This window comes from Lynx canadensis, chromosome A3 (assembly GCF_007474595.2).
Source record: "Lynx canadensis isolate LIC74 chromosome A3, mLynCan4.pri.v2, whole genome shotgun sequence".
Classification (NCBI taxonomy): domain Eukaryota; kingdom Metazoa; phylum Chordata; class Mammalia; order Carnivora; family Felidae; genus Lynx; species Lynx canadensis.
The window spans coordinates 38,830,419-38,849,958 of record NC_044305.1 but is presented as its reverse complement, the minus strand read 5'-3'; the positions used below and the strand labels follow the sequence as shown (position 1 = coordinate 38,849,958).

The following is a 19,540-nucleotide window of genomic DNA, read 5'->3' as shown; positions in this document are numbered from 1 at the left end:
TATCCTTTCTTTTATTAATGTGGTGTATCACATTGGTTGATTTATGAATATTGAACCATTCTTTTGTGGTGAATGATTCTTTTAATGTACTATTGGATTCAATTTGCTAGTATTTTACTGAGAATTTTTGCATCCATGTTCATCGGGGATATTGGCCTATAGTTCTCTTTTTTAGTGGAGCCTTTGTCTGATTACCTTTTGTAATCAAGGTAATGCTGTCCTCATAAAATGAGATTGAAAGTTGTTCCTCCATTTCTATTTTTTGGAATAGTTTGAGAAGAGGAGATACTAACTCTTCTTTAAGTGTTTTGTAAAATTCCCCTATGAGGCCATCTGGCCCTAGACTTTTGTTTGTTGAGAGATTTTGGATTACTGATTCAATTTGTTTTTGCTGATTGTTGGTCTGTCAAAGTTTTCTATTTCTTCCTGTTTCAGTTTTGGTAGTTTATATGTTATGTTTCTAGGAATGTATCCATTTCTTCCAGATTGTCCAATTTTTTGGTATATAGTTTTTCATAACATTCTCTTATAACTGTTTGTATTTCCGCAATGTTGATTGTTATTTCTCCTCTCTCGTTTGTGATTTTATTTATTTGGATCCTTTCTCTTATATTTGTGATAAATTTGGCTAGGGGTATATTAATTTTATTAATTTTTTCAAAGAATCAGCTCCCAGTTTCACTGATCTGTTCTACTGTTTTCTTTATCATTTATTTTTGCTCTAATCTGTATTATTTCTCTTCTTCTGTTGGCTTTAGGCTTCATTTGTTGTTCTTTTTCTAGCTCCTTTAGGTGTAAGACTAGGTTGCTTATTTGAGATTTTTATTGCTTCTTGAGGTAGACCTGTCTTGCTATGTACATCTCTCTTATGGCTGCTTTTGCTGCATCACAAAGGTTTTGGACTGTCATGTTTTTATTTTCATTCATTTCCATGTATTTTTTAAAATTTCTTCTTTAATTTTTTGGTTGACCCATTCATTCTTTGGTAGGATGTTCTTTAACCTCCATGTCTTTTTGGTCTTTCCAAATTGTTTATTGTGGTTGACTTCAAGTTTCATAGCATTGTGTTTGGAAAATGTACATGGTATGATCTCCATCTTTTTGTACTTGTTTTTTGCACTTGTTGAAGCCTGATTTGTGACCTGGTATGTGATTTATTCTGGACAATGCCCCATGTGCACTTGAAAAGAATGTATATTCTATTGCTTTAGGATGAAAAGTTCTGAATATATTTGTTAAGTCCATCTGGTCTAGTGTATCATTCAAACCATTGTTTCCTTGTTGATTTTCTGTGTAGATGATCTATCCATTGATGTATGTCAGCTGTTACAGTCCCCTACTATTATTGTATTATTATCAGTGAGTTCCTTTATGCTTGGTATTAGTTGTTTTATACATTTGGGTTATTTCAAGTTGGGAGCATAAATATTTACAATTGTTAGGTCTTCTTTTTGGATAAGCCTCTTTATTATTATATAGTGCCCTGCTTCATCTCTTGTTACACTCTCTGGTTTAAAATCTAGTTTGTCTGATGTAAGTCTTGCTATTCCAGCTTTCTTCTGATGTCCATATGCATGATAAATATTTCTCCACCCCCTCACTTTCTATCTGCTTGTGTCTTTAGGTCTAAAATGAGTCTCTTGTAGACAGCATATAAATAGGTTTTTTTTTTTTAATCCATTCTGACACCCTACGTCTTTTTTTTTTTATGTTACTCTTTTTATTGAGATATAACTGGCAAGAAACATAGTATCAGTTTCAGTGTACAACATAATGATTCATTATTGGTATATACTGCAAAATGATCACCATGTAAGTCTAGTTAATACATGTCACCACACATAGTTTTAACTGCTGCATAGCCGTCCACAGGATAGATGTAAAATTCATTTAACCATGTCCTTGTTGATGTTGTTACATCCCATGCTGAAGCAATCCTCTTTGCCATATCTCTTTGTATACCTTTAATTACTTTTAGAGCAGATATTTATTTTTTTTTATTTTTTTTTCCTTTTACAAAAGCAGTTTTTTTTTATATATGAAATTTATTGACAAATTGGTTTCCATACAACACCCAGTGCTCATCCCAAAAGGTGCCCTCCTCAATACCCATCACCCACCCTCCCCTCCCTCCCACCCCCCATCAACCCTCAGCACCCTACGTCTTTTTATTGGAGCATTTAGTCCATTTACATTCAGAGTCATTATTGATAGATATGAACTTGGTGCCATTTTATTACTTTTTTTGTCACTGTTGCTGGAGATTTCTTTGTTCCTTTCTAGTCTTTGTTGCTTTCTGTGTTTTTCCTCCACTGAAAGAGTCCCCTTTAATATTTCTTTCAGGCTGTTTTAGTGATCACAAACCCCTTTAATGTGTGTTTGTCTGGGAAACTCTTTATCTATCCTTCTATTCTGAATAATAGCCTTGCTGGATAGAATATTTTTGGCTGCATATTTTTCCCATTCAGTACATTGAATATATCATGCCACCCCCTTCTGACCTGCCAAGTTTCTGTGGAGAGATGTGCTGCTAACCTTATTGGTCTTCCCTTATAAGTTAGGAACTTCTTTTGTCTTTTTCTTTATATTTTGCAAATTTAACTACAATATGTCTTGGTGTTGGCCTGCTTTTGTTGATTTTAATGGGAGTTCTCTGTGGCTCCTGGATTTGGATATCTGTTTCCTTCCCCATATTAAGGAAGTTTTCAACTATAATTTCCTCAAATAAACCTTCTCCCTGCCCCCTTCTCTCTTTTCTTCTTCTGGGACTCCTATGATACAAATATCATTACAATTGATAGAGTCACTGAGTTCACTAAGTCTACTTTTGTGATCTAAGATTTTTACTTCCCTTTATTGTTCAGCTTCATTTCCCCCCATAATTCTATTTTCTATATCACTTATTCATTCCTCTCCATCTATCTTTGTGTTCTTTACAACCAGTTGGTTTTGAATCTCAGTTATTGCATTTTTCATTTCGGCCTGATATGTTTTTTACCTTTTTTTTCTCTACAGTAAGGGTTTTCCTGATGTCTTCAATGCTTTTCTCAAGCCCATCTAGTATCCTTATAATTGTTGCTTTAAATTCTAGATCAAGCATGGGGCGCCTGGGTGGCGCAGTCGGTTGGGCGTCCGACTTCAGCCAGGTCACGATCTCGCGGTCCGTGAGTTCGAGCCCCGCGTCAGGCTCTGGGCTGATGGCTCAGAGCCTGGAGCCTGTTTCCGATTCTGTGTCTCCCTCTCTCTCTGCCCCTCCCCCGTTCATGCTCTGTCTCTCTCTGTCCCAAAAATAAACGTTGAAAAAAAAATTAAAAAATAAATAAATAAATAAATAAATAAATAAATAAATTCTAGATCAAGCATATGCTTGTATCTATTTTGACTAGACCCCTGGCCATGACCTTTTCTTGTTCTTTCTTTTGGGATGAATTCCTCAATCTTGACATTTTATCTAAGTCTCTGTCTTCTCTGTGTTAGGAAAAACTTAATTTCCGGTTCCTGAGAGTAATGACTTTATGAAGAAGAGGTCATATAATGTCCAGGGACTGGTGCTTCAGGAAGTGACTCTGCATGCCCTCAGCTGCTATGTTATGGCTGCTCTATCCCTCAGGTCAGTCATCTGCAGAGTTTCTCCTTGCTTGTAGTGGGAGTGTTTGGACCTTGGCCAGAGTGTAGCAAGTTTTAACTAGATATGCTCTGGTCCACTTGCTAAAAGAGAACTGATGCTGTTTCCGCTAGATATGAAGGTCTTGTAGAACTCTATGGCCCATGAATGTGGTGTGTGGGTTTGTGCTGGTCTTCTTGGAGAAGGGCCTGTTGCGCTGGTCCTCAGGCACACTTGCAGGAGAAAAGCAGCACCTGCACAGAGCAGAGGGGTGGGACTTGGTGTAAGCAGTTTAGGCTGCCAGTGTTAGCGTTGTGCTGTTTACTGAAGTTGGTTTATGCTGAGGGGCAGGGAAAGGAAATGGTGCCAGCCTGCTCTTTTTACCCTGGAGAGGGGAATCCGTGCCTGCTGCTCTCAAGGAAACACTCAGAGAAGTGAACAACTTCTCCTTGTGCATCACAGGTGTTTTTCAGATCGGTGATTTCACATGATCTGTCTCTGGGTTGCTTGCCCACCTAGAGCACCACAGCGCACCCTGGGCTCTACCCTAGCCAGGCTGTTGACTTTCAAAATTCCAATTCAGGTGCTTGGTTACGGCAGGAACCTGCACTGGTCTTCTGAGAAAGGGTCTCACTGTGCTAGGACTGATGCAAGTTTCACCCAGAAGTGTAGTCATACCAGAACTCAGGGGCATGGGATTTGGAGCCAACAGACAAAACAGCCCATGTCCCAGTTAGCTGCCCTCTGTAGGTGTCTCTGCAACTATACTGAGGGGCAGGGAAGGGAAATGGCTCCTGTTTGCTCTTTTGTCACCAGAGAGGTGCTCCAAAGAAAACAGTCTTTCCCCATACCACTTAGGCAATCTTCAGATTGCACAGTCTGCCCCTGCGATTGTTTGCCTGCCTCCAAGAGTAGGGCAGTGTCTTCAGGTCTCTATCACAGCCAAGCCTGGGGACCTCTGAAACTCCAGGTCTTTGAGCTCTACTGGTGGCAAAAACACAAAATTCAGCCCCTCTCATTTTCCCAGTCAATGACTTTGAGGCAGTGTTCTCCTTGTGCTTATCCCTGTCTGCTTCATTCTCTCTCCCCTTTCTCTGAAGCCAGGGCTCCCTATCCCCTGCAGCACCCGCTATCTGATCCATTTCTTCACACTTCCTATCTTCCTCAAAGTGGCCTTTTATCTCCCCTTAGTTGTGCAGTTTGTTCCATCAGTCCTCAGGTTGATTTCATGAGTATTTAGAATGATTTTATATTTATCTAGCTGTACTGGAGGAATCAGCCAGGTTTAGGGTCCTCCTACTACGCCGCCATCTAGCTCCCCCTTCCCTCTACCCGTTTTAACATCAAATTATTTTTGTTGTTGTTGCTGCTGAGTTGTATAAAGTTCTTTATGTATTTTGGATATTTGCCTTTTATCAGATATATCATTTGCAAATATCTTCTCTCATTCAGTCGGTTGCTTTTTCATTTTGTTGATTTTTTCCTTCACTGTGCAAAATAATACAATTTCTACCAAATCCCAGCAAAGTTTTCTATAAACATATTCAAGTTTATTCTAAAATTTATAATGAAAGGTACAGGCCCTGGAATAGTTAAAATAATCTTAGCAAAGAACAAAGTGGGAGGAACCACTCTACCTTATATTAAGGCTTACTATATAGCTACTATATCAAGACAATGTAGTATTGGCAGAGAGACAAACACATAAGTTAGTGGAACAGAATAGAGAATGTAGCAATTGACCAACATAAATATGCCCAGCTGATTTTTAACATACGTACAAAAGTAGCTCAATGGAGGAAATATACCCAGAAAAAAGTGGATAAGTCATCAAAAAAATTTTTGCTCTGTGAAAAAAGCTCTTAAAGGGATAGAAAGATAAGCTACAAACCACAAGGAGATATTTGTCAACTACATATCCAACAAAGGATTGATACCTAGAATATAAAATAATTCTCAAAACTCTACAGCTTAAAGGAAATTCGTAAAACAGGCAAAGGACAGGAGCAGACATTTCTCTGAAGAGAACGTACAGATGGTAAATAAGCATGTGAAAAGATACTCAACTTCATTAGCCATTAGGGGAATACAAATTAAAACCAGAATGAGATATCACTACGTATCAGAATATGTAAAATAAAAAATAGTGACACCAAATGCTGGCAAGAATGCAGGGAGATCGTTAAATAGGTCAGACCAGGAGAAAGTTATGCATGCTCCCCAAAGAACTTTATGAGACTATGAGTGAGACCAATGGTTGTTCCCCAATATTTGTTCTCTCCATCTTCTATGGTAATAGAATCCTTTAGTTAAGCATAAAGCTTTGCATAATAAAACCATTTACCCATACTCCTTTGCAGCCTGGTATAGAAGCAAATTACAGTTTGTAGGGACCTTCTTTGAAATCATCAGACTAGTAAATTTTACTTCCTGCCTTCTTCCTGTCTTTCACTCTACTGCCTGGAATGCAGAGGTAATGGCTAAAGTTGTTTTGGATCTTCAGTACAAAAGCCACACTCCAGGTATTGTAAGTGTTATATGATGACAAATGGTGAGCATAGCATAACATATAGACTTGTCAAATCATTAAGTTATACGCCTGAAACTAATGTAACATTGTGCATCAAATATACTTCAATTAAAAATAAAAGCCACATTCCGTTATCTAGCCATAATGTATGGTAAGCTAGAAAGAGCCAGGATCCCTGAGAAATTTGTGGAACATAGCCACCATAACATCCATGGGCTGTTTTTTCAAGACATCTATGTGACAGAAAATAAAATACTACCTTGTTCAAGCCACTATTTTCTCAGTTCTCTGTTACTTCCTGTTCCACCTGTATCCTAACTAATGCAAAGACAAATATAATGGTATAGGGCCATAGTCTTTATGGACTATTTTGCCCTGGTTTGAGACTATTGCAGACTATTTCTCCATATTCTTTTTTTTTTAATTTTAATTTTTTTAAATTTACATCCAAATTAGCATATAGTGCAACAGTGATTTCAGGAGTAGGTTTGTTCCTTAGTGCCGCTTACCCATTTAGCCCATCCCCCCTCCCACACCACCTCCAGTAACCCTCACTTTGTTCTCCATATTTATGAGTCTCTTCTGTTTTGTCCCCCTCCCTGTTTTTATATTATTTTTGTTTCCCCTCCCTATGTTCATCTGTTTTGTCTCTTAAAGTTCTCATATGAGTGAAGTCATATGATTTTTGTCTTTCTCTGACTAAGTTCACTTAGCATAATACCCTCCAGTTCCATCCACGTAGTTGCAAATGGCAAGACTTCATTCTTTTTGATTGCTGACTAATACTCCATTGTATATATATACCACATCTTCTTTATCCATTCATCCATCGATGGACATTTGGGCTCTTTCCATACTTTGGCTATTGTTGATAGTGCTGCTATAAACATGGGGGTGCATGTGTCCCTTCGAAACAGCACACCTGTATGCCTTGGATAAATGCCTAGTAGTGCAATTGCTGGGTCGTAGGGTAGTTGTATTTTTAGTTTTTTGAGGAACCTCCATACTGTTTTCCAGAGTGGCTGCACCAGCTTGCATTCCCATCTCCATATTCTTTTTTTTTTTAATTTTTTTAACGTTTATTTAATTTTGAGACAGAGAGAGATGGAACATGAACGGGGGAGGGTCAGAGAGAGGGAGACACAGAATCTGAAACAGGCTCCAGGCTCTGAGCTGTCAGCACAGAGCCCGATGCGGGGCTCAAACTCACGGACTGCGAGATCATGACCTGAGCCGAAGTCGGATGCTTAACTGACAGCCACCCAGGCGCCCCCCCCATCTCCATATTCTTAAAGAAACTCTTGGAAGTACATTATGGTCAAAGTGCTTGCAACTTGAAAGTGCCAAAATAAGATACTCAGTAATGTAAGGTTCCCAGGTTTCTGGAAATGGACACGAGTCAAGAGAAATGAGGCAAATCCCCTTCGAAGGCAACTGGGACCTTTTGTCCTACAAGCCCCACTGACATTGGAGTTACAAACTCTATATTCAGCATCTCTGGGTTCACATTATCACTTTCTTGAAAAGTTTATGAAGGAGCAGTTGCCAACAGCAAGCCAGAACCAGGCCCATGGGAAAATGAAAAAGCATGAATGAGAGTCAGTGCTCAGCCTTAAATATGGTTGCCCAAACTTTGCCAAAATGTGGAGGTGAAAACTCCATACTGTAGGAGAGTGCCAAAGCAAATAGACTAACAAATTATATTGTGTTAGGGAAAGCTGTGAGAAATGCTAGCTTTGGGGTTATGAGCTGTTTTCACGAATTTTTTTAAAATTAAAATTGAGTCATAATCCTTTATCACTGTACATGCTTATGTCTTGAGTAGACTGTCATGAGTTTTTAAACTCTTTTACTAAAATCTGAAATTAGTTAGTAGTGCCTTTTCTTAGACCAGTAAGAAGTAATAATCTCTATCATATTTCAAATAGTTCTTCTGGATGAGAGAGGCAAGAAATGGCCAATAAAGCACATTAAAAATATTTAATTTGGGGGGAAAATTATTGAACTAAAACTAAGAATTAGGAAAGACCTTTAAGTTAGTAGTGGAACAACTGTAAAAGAAGAAGTTTAATCTATAAACTGACAGTAGCTCATTATTTGATGAAAGAAAAATTTTGAAAACAATTATTTGAGTACCTATCTTCTTCCATTTGGGTCTGCTACCTGAACTTGTTCAAGGACAACCTTAAGATTCTTTTGGAGAGCCCAAGCAATATCAGAAACCATCCAGTAATTGTTGTGTTCCTTCAGATTTCTTTGCATTCAAGTGACCCTCTATTGCCCTATCCATTCCAATCCCCTATGCCTCAGGAATGTTGCATGTAACAAAAACCAACTCAAACTAGCTTAAGCAACAATTTTAAAAGACTGAGAGTGGATATTTATTATAAGGGTCTTGTGGGATCTCATAGCACAGACTCCAAAGGCAAATCTCAGGAAGAGGCTGGGAGCAGGAACCAGAATGTCCTCAGAAACTCTCTTTTGTTCATCCCTGTTTTCTTCAATTCATCTTATTTTGCTCATATTGCTGCCTATACACCTCTCTCTTTAGCCCATTGGGAAGTGGAATAAGATGACCACATCAGGGTTGCCATGTTTTAAGTTACAGGCTCATATTTTATGTTACTGAAAAAAAGTTTTTTGTCTTTTTTTTTTTTTTTTTGAGAGAGGGTGCAGGTGAGTGAGGGGCAGAAAGAGAGAGAGTGGGGGGGAGAGAGAGCAGGGCTCACCTGAAGTGGGGCTTGTGTTTTACCTGAAGTGGGGCTCAAGTTCACCCAATGAAGGACTGGAACTTCCAAACCGTGAGATGATGTCCTGAGCTGAAGTCAGATGCTTTAGTGACTGAGCTACACAGGTGCCCTAAAGGTTTTTGTCTTCTGTTTAAGATGCAGAAATGAATTTTAAATTTTTCATCACAGCGCCATTAAAATGAAGATAAATTAAACATTTATATGATTGCATACAGTGTAATATTAAAAACAGCTTAGGAAGGGCACATGTGTGGCTCAGTCAGTTAAGCATCCCACTGTCGATTTTGACTCAGGCTATGATTTCATCGTTTGTGACTTTGAGCCCTGCATTGGGCTCTGTGCTGACAGTGTGTAGCCCTCTTGGATTCTCTCTCTCCCTCTCTCGCTCTCCCTCTCTCTCTCTGTCCCTCCCCATCTCGTACTCTCTCAAAATGATTAAACATTTTTAAAAAACAGCTTAGGAAATTTACTTTTGAATCTTATACACCAACCAATACAATTTAAAAAACAATTTTTACACTATTATTTTATGATTTATATAATAATCTAAAAGATGTTCCAAGCATTTAAACAACTAAACAACAAAGGAAACTTAATTTCTACAAAGAGAAAAATAAATTATTAAACTGGCAATATATTAGTATTGGCAAGAGAAGAAATTTTGTCTTTTCTAAGTGGTCAATGACTTTGATATTCAAAATCTGGGGAAATGTGGTGCACTTTGATGGCTCAGTTGACTCTTGGTTTGGGCTCAGGTCATGATCTCAAGATGTGGGATCAAGCCCTGCATCAGGCCATGCTGACAGTACGAAGCCCACTTGGGATGTCTTCTGTTCCTCTCTCTCTGTCCCTCTCCTGCTCCTGTGTTCTCTTTCTCCCTCTCAAAACAAATAAATAGGCTTAAAAAAAAAAACCTGGGAAAATGTATTCACTTGGAAACTTCCTTTCTTTATCCTTTGTCTTGATGGCAATCAATAAAGTTCTTAATGGATATCTAACATTTTTAAAGGAGGAACTCCTATATCTGATCTTATTTTTTGCCTGAGCTAAGAGGAATTTTGACATCCCACTTCACCAATGTATACACATAAGCTGTGTATGATAGACTGTAAGTATGCAGGAGACACTGGTAACAGAGATTGCCTCTGAAAACCAGGGGAAAGGGGAGACTTATTTTTTCCCTAGATACCTTTTTAGATGGCTTTGTTTTACTGTATGCTACTTTAAAACTTCATTAAATAGTCCAATCTCTAATAAAGAGACATGTGATGATTCTGAACTGGACCTTTTTGCTATAAAGGACATTACTGAGACTGTGATAGAACTGGGGTGGCCTGAGGATTAACTGGTGGCTAGATATCAGTGTGGATTTCCAGATTTTGATGGTTTAATTTTTGTCATATAAAAGAATGTCTTTGTTTGAGGGAAATAAACACTAAACGGTTTAAGGGTGATGAGGTATCGTGTCGGCGGCTTACTCTCATATGATTTAGGGACAAACAAACGTCTTTGTACTGTATTACAACTTTTCTGTAAATCTGAATTTGTTTCAAAGAAAAAAATTTTTTCCCTCTTTAAATAATTTAACCTCCAAATTTCCAGAGAAACAATGTGCCTGGCCAAAGTTAAGGGCACGCTTGTGTCCCCTGCCTGTGTCCCCTGCTCATCCATCAGCTGTGGTCAGTGGGAGCCACGAGACAGTTCTCTCAACAGTTTCTACAACGGAATTGGAGAAGTGATCCAGTAGATGTCCCCTCCACCGACAGTGGCTTTATGCTACTGGATTTTTTGGTAACCCATAAATATTTATGTATTAATCTTGTTAGTTCTCTTTTTTCCTCTTTGTGGAAGAAGGGAGAGGCAGTGGACTAGGCATATGAAAGGCAACAAGAATCTGAGATGCCTCAGAGAAGTGCCCAATGTGGAACTACAGGCTGTAGACACACTGTAATGACCCCTGCTTTCCTGGTGAAAATCCCATCCATGACTGAAGACAATGTCTTAAATTTTTGTTTTGTTTTATTTTATATTCGAGAGAGAAAGAGAGAGAGCATGAGCAGGGGAGAGGCAGAGAGATGGAGACAGAATCTGAAGCAGGCTCCAGCCCAGAGCCTGACATGGGGCTCAGACTCTAGAACTGCGAGATCATGACCCAAGCTGAAGTCAGACGCTTAACCAACTGAGCCACCCAAGCGCACGTGAAGACAATGTCTTATCATGATGCGTTATCATATTCTCTGCCTGGACAAGAACTAACATTGACAGTGGACCGTTTTAGTGTACTACAAAAATGCGAAAGTCATAAATGTTTCTTCATCAATTCATAGTACTTAGTTATGTATAGGTTGCACTTTACTCTGCCACTCCATTTCCCCTTGAGTTTTCTTGGAGGGTTCCCTTCGTATGTCCCTTAGAGCATTGGAAACCACTGCACCACAGGGACCTTCCTGCTTTGGCTTTTCTGGGGAAACTTTTAAGCCATTATCTTCACTTGCCATGTTTCATCACTATTAAAATACATTTAAAATTATTTGAGGAGAGCCTGGGTGGCTCAGTTGGTTAGGTGTCTGACTTCAGCTCAGGTCATGATCTCACAGCTTGTGACTGAGCTGTCAGCACAGAGCCGGAGCCTGCTTCAGATTCTGTCTCCATCTCTCTCTGCCCCTCCCCCACTCATGCTCTGACTCTGTCTCTCTCTCTCTCTCAAAATTAAATAAACATTAAAAAAAATTTAATAACATTATTTGATATAATCAAGTGTGGCCATTTAACACTACACAAAAATTTCTTTCATGAAATGGAAGGTTCCAAATTTGTTCTGAAGTGTCTCTTTCCCCTAAATTATGATCAACTGTAGGAGTTTTTCAGTCTCTGGCATCTACTATATATGTTCTCTTCACTCACAAAGAAACAGGAAAAAAGGAAAGGTAATGGGCACTTTTGTGCCATTCTCACAACTTTCTTTACCTTTCACAGGTCACCAGAGTAGTAGTTCCGGTCACCTTATTTCTGGCCCTTCCATTTTCTGGGCACATGGCAGGGATCTTCCCCATACCTTGTGAAGTTATATGTGGCCGTTGACCTTTTTTGGTCAATGAAATATAAGTGGAAGAGATGTGTGTCACTCCCATACAGAAATGTTAACAACTAATATAGAATTTATTACATGCTCCTCCCCCTTCCCAGCATCACTCTGATAGCCATATCAACAGCCAACCCCTATTGTTCATGTAGCATGAGTAAAAAACAAACCTTGCTTTAAGCCACTGAGACTGAAGTTGTTTGTTTCTGCAAATAACCTCACCCAACCTGCCAGATAGAGATGCCTCATTCCCCCAGCCTCTGCTATTCTGAGTTCAGTTTCCTTCCTTACCCTCAAATTCCCTATGTATCTACAAAGGAAGCCTCTCCCTTCTATGAGAACTTGATCAATGTTAAAAATTGCATAGTATTTATTATTGTTTATAAAAATGTGTTTTTATTATGATGGCCTACTTATGAGATATCTACCAGTATTACATCATATTACATCCCTCCTATTAGGACAATTTGGTAGACCAACCCAAATGGTTTCTTTCTTTCTTTCTTTCTTTCTTTCTTTCTTTCTTTCTTTCTTTCTTCTTTCTTCCTCTTTCTTTCTTTCTTTCTTTCTTTCTTTCTTTCTTTCTTTCTTTCCCCTCTTTCTCTTTCTTTCTTTGAAGCAAAAAGACAAGAGTGCTTAGTAAAACCTAATGAAAATGAAAAGATGTTCCTCTTTGTTGTTTTTTGATTAAACCTCACTAAAGCTATGTTGTGTCTAGAGTCAATAATGCAATGCAACTCAGGGAAGCAGTGTGATCAGAGGTGCTTGGAAAAGCAGAGGCAATTCGAAAAAAAAAAAAAATCCCAAACTTCAAAGCTGTTGTATGACAATAGATAGCTCTCATGATCTGCATGGTGTGTAGGGGCCTAGAACAGCCCTTCTTGTCCTAAGCCCAGGGCGATTATTAGGAGTGATTACTGGATGTGTAAATCAGGACATGCAAGGATATAAGATTACAGGTTGAAACCACAAGAGCTTTTGATTTGTTAAGTAATTTAAAGAGATGAGACAAACAGATGAACAGCCCCACGTGATTTCTATTACTCTTGCCTTCTAAAACTAAATGCAATGTTTCCAATTAGTTGTGACAGTTGGCTTTTGTATTCTTTTTATATATTTGGGGATTCCAAAACTAACCTCACTAAGCAACACTAACACGTATTTTAAATAACCAAGGTGGCCAAAGAACAAAATGACTGGGTATGGTGAGTTTTCTTTGGACTGTGTCTTGGTAGTCTGTATCAAGACTTAAACCATAGCACACATTCACTGGTATGTTTGGTCAAGAGGGACAAATGGACAGGGTAGATGAAAAATGAAATAGCTTATCAGCTGCTGATCCTAAAGATAGAACTGGAGAGGGGGAGAGGGAGATGGTCATTGAATCTTAGGGTGAGCATAAAGTAAGAGACAGATTTACCACTTACTTCTTGTATTACGGTCCCAGTAAGAAAAGGAATTCATCTCAGATGTTCAAATGGGGGGCCTGTAATGCAAGGACTACTCACCAGGGAATAATCAAGGAGTGAGAAAGGACTCAGAGCAAAGCAACCATGGGGAGTTACTTCTCTATTCTGGGAGGGTCATGGAGAGAAAATGCACTCACAAGAGCTCAGGGGAGATGGCATCATGAGAAGGAACTTCCTGGTGAAATTGCTGATATGGAGGAAAGCCTCCTTCTAATATTTGTGGGACCTAAGCAGTCATATACAGGTAAATGTTTAACAATCAGCTGTCTGGAAACAAAAAAATAGCCCCGATTTGTTGTGTTTGCTGATGTCCATAGTATAAATACTCTTACCATGACAATTTCAAGCTACCAGACTGATGTGACTAAATACGGAGTTGAGGGGCGCCTGGGTGTCTCAGTCAGTTAAGCGTCTGATGTCAGCTCAAGTCATGATCTCATGGCTCATGAGTTTGAGCCCCGCGTCGGGCTATATGCTGACAGCCCAGAGCCTGGAGCCTGCTTTGGATTCTATGTCCCTCTCTCACTCTGCCCCTCCCCCGCTCATGCTCTGTCTCTCTCTCTCTCTCTTTCAAGAATAAATAAACATTAAAAAAATTTAAACACGGAGTTGAGAGGAGATGCATGGAATTGGTTATGGAGATCTGGTATGAGCTGACTCTAGCACACCACTGGACAGGAGGAAGTGTGCAAATGGAGATCCACATGTCACGCATTTAAATATTTAAATGTTACAAAGCAAGACTGCATACTGTATGTGTTCTGTTCTCCTACCTTGATAATCATAGCAAATATGGTGCTTTACCCAGATCCCTTATATTAGATTTCTCCAGAAAAACAGAACGAATAGGATGTGTGCGTGCGTGCGTGCGTGCGTGTGTGTGTTTACAGAGATTTATTTTAAGGAATTGGGTCATGTGATTATGGAGGTTAGAAAGTCCAAATTCTGGAAGGTGGGCTTTCAGGCTAGAGGCTCAGAGAAGAGCCAATGTTGCAATTCAAATCTGAATGCTGTTTGCTGGCAGAATTCCCTCTTGCCTGGGCAGTCTATTTTGTTCTATTCAGGACAATTAATTGAATGAGGCCCACCCTCGTGCTTATGGAAGGCAATCTGCTTTACTCAAAGTCCACTGATTAAAATGCTAACCTCATCCTAAAACACCATCACAGAATCATCCAGAAGAATGCTTGAACAGATATTTGGACACTTGGCCCAGCCAAGCTGAGGCTTAAAATTAACCATCACATCCTTCCTTAAGATGAAGATACTTGTGGGGCACCTGGGTGGCTCAGTCTGTTAAATGTCCAACTCCTGATTTTGGCTTGTCATGATCTCATGGTTTGTGAGTTCAAGCCCTGTGTCAGGCCATGTGCTGACAGAGCAGAGTCTGCTTGGGATTCTCTCCTCCTTCCCTCTCTGCCCATCCCCACCTCTCTCAAAATAAACAAACATTTAAAAATTGTTTTTAAAAAGATGAAGGCATTTGTTCCTCAGGTGCTGGGAGGTCACAGCTGAGCCCCTCCTCTCCAAGCACTGCTCTCTCCTTAAGGGAGCTGCCTTTTCCAAGATCACAACTTGCCCTCCCTGCCCAGGACATGTCAAGGTATAAAGATCAGTCTCTTTTGCTTCAAGGTGGAATAACACTAAAGGGCTGCCCCTGATACTGACTTCCTCATGGGATCAGCTGAGGTATGTGCTGTGATTGCATCATCCTAGGCCTATTTCTCTTTGTGCTAGCCTTACTTCCCCCTACACTTGTCATCTGACGGTATTCTCAATAAGTCTCCTGCACACAAATCTCCATTTCAGAGTCTGCTACACCTGGCACAGGGGTCAGCAAATTATAACCTGTACGCCAAATGGAGGCCACTGCCTGTTTTTGTAAGTTTTCTTAGAACACAGCTATGACCCATATACGTATGGTCTATGGCTGCTTTCACCCACTCAGCTGAAAATCAAGAAGTTGCAACAGGGGTGCCTAGGTGGCTCAGTCGGTTGAACGTCCGACTTCGGCTCAGGTCATGATCTCGCAGTTCATGAGTTCGAGCCCCACGTCGGGCTCTGTGCTGACAGCTCAGAGCCTGGAGCCTGCTTCAGATTCTGTGTCTCCTCTCTCTGCCCCTCCCCTGCTCATGCTCTGTCTCTCTCTGTCCCTCAATAATAAATAAACGTTAAGAAAAAAAATTAAAAAAAAAAAAAAAGAAGTTGCAACAGGCAATGTCTGGTCCACAATGCCTCAAATAACTATCTGGCTCTTAACAAAAAAAAGTCTGTGGGCTGCGTGGGTGGCTTAGTCAGTTAAGCATCTGACTTTGGCTCCAGTCATGATCTCACAGTTCATGAGTTTGAACCCCATGTCGGGTTCTGTGCTGACAGCTAAGAGCCTGGAGCTTGCTTTGGATTCTGTGTCTCCCTCCCTCTCTGCCCCTCCTCCACTTATGCTCTGTTTCTCTCTCTCTCAAAAATAAATAAACATTAAAAAAAATTTTTTTAATAAAAAAAAAGTTTGCAAATCCTTGCCCCCACACAAAAAATATACTTTTATTACCACAAAATTGAAAAGTATGTGTAAATCTGAGGCTTTTGTATAGTTGAAAGTGAACAAAATATTAAAGACAACTAAATTAAATTGTTATTTCATATGATTGGCCTTGTGTTAAGGCCAGCAAGATTTGGATGAATAATAAAATAAAGATATAATAAATTTATAAATTTATTCCATTCATATATTCCACAAAATTAATTTTTGTCTTAATTTTAATAAAAGCACTATGTTTATAATGTAAATTCCACATAACTTAAGTTTTGTTGATAGTAAAAATTGGAGAACTAAAAATAAAACGTAATTGTACTTGAAGTGTTCACCATTTCAGTAAATTTTCATAAAACTTGCAAAGTAAATATAAATTTTAAATTATTTTTCATGTTTTTCTTCAAAAGTTTTTTGTTTTAGAATATTCAAAATTTATTAAGTTTTTTAAAATGCTTTATTTATTTTTGAGAGAGAGAGAGAGAGAGCACAAGTCTGGTAGGGGCAGAGACAGAGGGGAACAGAGGATCTGAAACAGGCTCCATGCTGGCAGCAGACAGCTTGATGAGGGGTTTGAATTCATGAACCAGGAGATCATGACCTGAGCCAAAGTCGAATGCATAACCAACTGAGCCACTCAGTCACCACTATTAAGTTTTTAATTATTAATTAGTTTCAAAGTTAAATAAAAAATATGTGAAAGGCAATTTCGTATTTATTTTTTTAATTTAATAAAACCGCAAAATATTTTTAAGATATAAATCTGTTCACAGTTGTAGCATTTGATGTTTATCCAGTTGCCAAATGTAAAGAATTGGTATCATGCTAAGTTCAGGTGACATCTAGACTGCATATACACAACATATAATATTCCTTAGCTGCCACGCATAACTGTTGTAAATACCATACTAAATTGTGAGGACTTCTAGAGCAAGAATTGGAACATCCAAAGAGCAACAAGAAAATGGATACCGAGCACTATTAGAAATCAATACTTCATTCTTCAAAAACTGATTGTATCCCTGAAGAGTGGAAGAGTTTAACAAGTTAATTCATAGATCTTTTATCTAAGGACTCTGGTATTGAATTCTCCCACAGACCAAGCATTGTTTGCACTGTTGGTAGTGCTTTATCCCAAGTGTGGGTGACAGAGGTGCACATGTGCCCTTTGAGATATATATATATATATATATATATATATATATATATATATATATTTGGCCTGTGTCTGTGATATACAATGCTTTCTTAAGTATCAGGTGCAGGGCTGCCCCCTACAGCCTGGGTTTCAGAGCGGTACTACCAGTGGCTCCCATTGACAAAACCCAACAAGAAGCAACTGCAAGGAGTTCTGGTTAGCAAGGGTCAGACTCCCAGGCAGGGAAGGGAAGGGAAGGGTGGAGAATGGATGGGAGCAGGGTGTGGAGTAGTGGGAGAGAGGGGGTACCGAATAGTCTTACACTCATCTTTACCTGACAGAGCTAGTTTATAGGACAGTGGAAATTGTCATATATGTCATCTCTGGAACATGTGCTGAAGGTCATTGACCTCATCCTTTCTCGTGCTTCCATAGTAATCCAAGTGTCATCACAGGAGAGCTGAGTAGGTTATGTGCCACTTCAACTCACTTTTTTGTTTGTTTGTTTTACTTGCAATTATTTTATGCAAAATAAAATTTATTCCCAGGCCGTAAGTTTTTATTTCTTCAGTTTCTTCTGGGATGTCTTTGTTCTTCTGTGAAAGTTCCTCTTCTGGTTTAGGAACAATCTGCTCTTTTTCAGGAAGGATCATCTCAATGTGGCAGGGAGAGCTCATGTATGGGTTAATCTGACCGTGAGCTCTGGTAAGTTCTACCACATCTTGGAGGCTTTGTTCACCTGATGTGCTCAATGACCAGAGAATCTATATCTAAAGCCTTAAGTTCAGCATTATTCTCTGTATTTTTAAGTATGTTCAGTAAAAAATTCAGCACTCTTTTTGGGTCACTGACCCTATGTTCAGCTCCATTGTTTGGCCTGGGCACACCTACTAACTACTCAGTTGGCAGTGACAGAAGCCACACATTGCTTCTGCAAAGTGACACCCTTCAGATACTTGGTGTCTTTTGGGATGTGGATACCCTTGATGGCCTGGGAAGTTTCACATTCACTTCTTTTTTTTTTAATTTTTTTTTAACATTTATTTATTTTTGAGACAGAGAGAGACAGAGCATGAACGGGGGAGAGGCAGAGAGAGAGGGAGACCCAGAATCGGAAGCAAGCTCCAGGCTCTGAGCCATCAGCCCAGAGCCCGACGCGGGGCTCGAACTCAAGACCGCGAGATCGTGACCTGAGCCGAAGTCGGACGCTCAACCGACTGAGCCACCCAGGCGCCCCTCAAATTCACTTCTTAAAGTGAACACAAAGATTTGAACCTCTTGATTTGCACGATTTTGTAGGGTTGTCTGGGTCAAGTGAATAGTGAACCATTTTCGGAGATCACCTTTCGCCGCCTATGGGAAGAACCACTTCAATTCACTCTTTTTTTTTTTTTTCCTTTGTATCCCCCGTAGCACCTAGCTCCATAAGTATTTATTTATTTTATTAGAAAAGATTGTTTGATAAAGTGAGAGCAACAATGGAAATATAGCTAATTTTTTTTAAACATAGGGATAACAGAATCTCCCGCAAGCTGTCCATTATCTCGTTGTTTCCTGTATTTGGTGAGGAGCACCTTTGAAATGTCTCACATTTACAGCCCAGTGATAAATGCATTTTTTTTGATAATTTTTTTTTAATGTTTATTTATTTTTGACACAGAGGGAGACAGAGCACGAGTGGGGGAGGGGCATAGAGAGAGGGAGACACAGAATCTGAAACAGGCTTCGGGCTCTGAGCTGTCAGCACAGAGCCCGATGCGGGGCTCAAACCCACAAACTGTGAGTTCATGACCTGAGCCAAAGTCAGACGCGAAACCAACTGAGCCACCCAGGCGGCCCTGATAAATGCATTTGTAGGAAGGAGACAGTGGTCATCATCCCAGATCATGGCTTTCCACTATTTGTACCCACAGTGTCCTCAAACATGCTCACGGATTACCAGAAAAATCTAAACTTCCAGCCATCTTGGTTGTAGATCTCACTCTGCCAAACCACCACTGTGATGCCTGCACCCACTGCCAGGCCTGGCCCAGACACAGACTGACACTCTCCTCATGTGTCACCCCCTCCAGATCTCCAGCCCATTGGTGTGTCATTCCTGCTTCTGAAGAGGATTTTAGAAGCCAGTGGCCCACTATCCTGCCTCCATCAGTTTAACTGAGTGAAGATAATTTAATTGTTTTTTTTTAAGTTGTTTTATTTTTTGTTTTTTTAAATTTACATCCAAATTAGTTAGCATATAGTGCAACAATGATTTCAGGAGTAGATTCCTTAGTGCCCCTTACATTTTTAGCCCATCCCCCCCTCCCACAACCCCTCCAGTAACCCTCACTTTGTTCTCCATATTTATGAGTCTCCTCCCTGTTTTTATATTATTTTTGTGTCCCCTCCCTATGTTCATCTGTTTTGTCTCTTAAAGTTCTCATATGAGTGAAGT

General features: G+C 39.6%; 1 pseudogene; it reads right to left on the bottom strand.

Annotated features, from left to right (window-relative positions):
* Positions 1-3,734: 3,734 nt before the first annotated feature.
* Positions 3,735-18,433, bottom strand: LOC115511204 (annotated as a pseudogene).
* Positions 18,434-19,540: the final 1,107 nt, after the last annotated feature.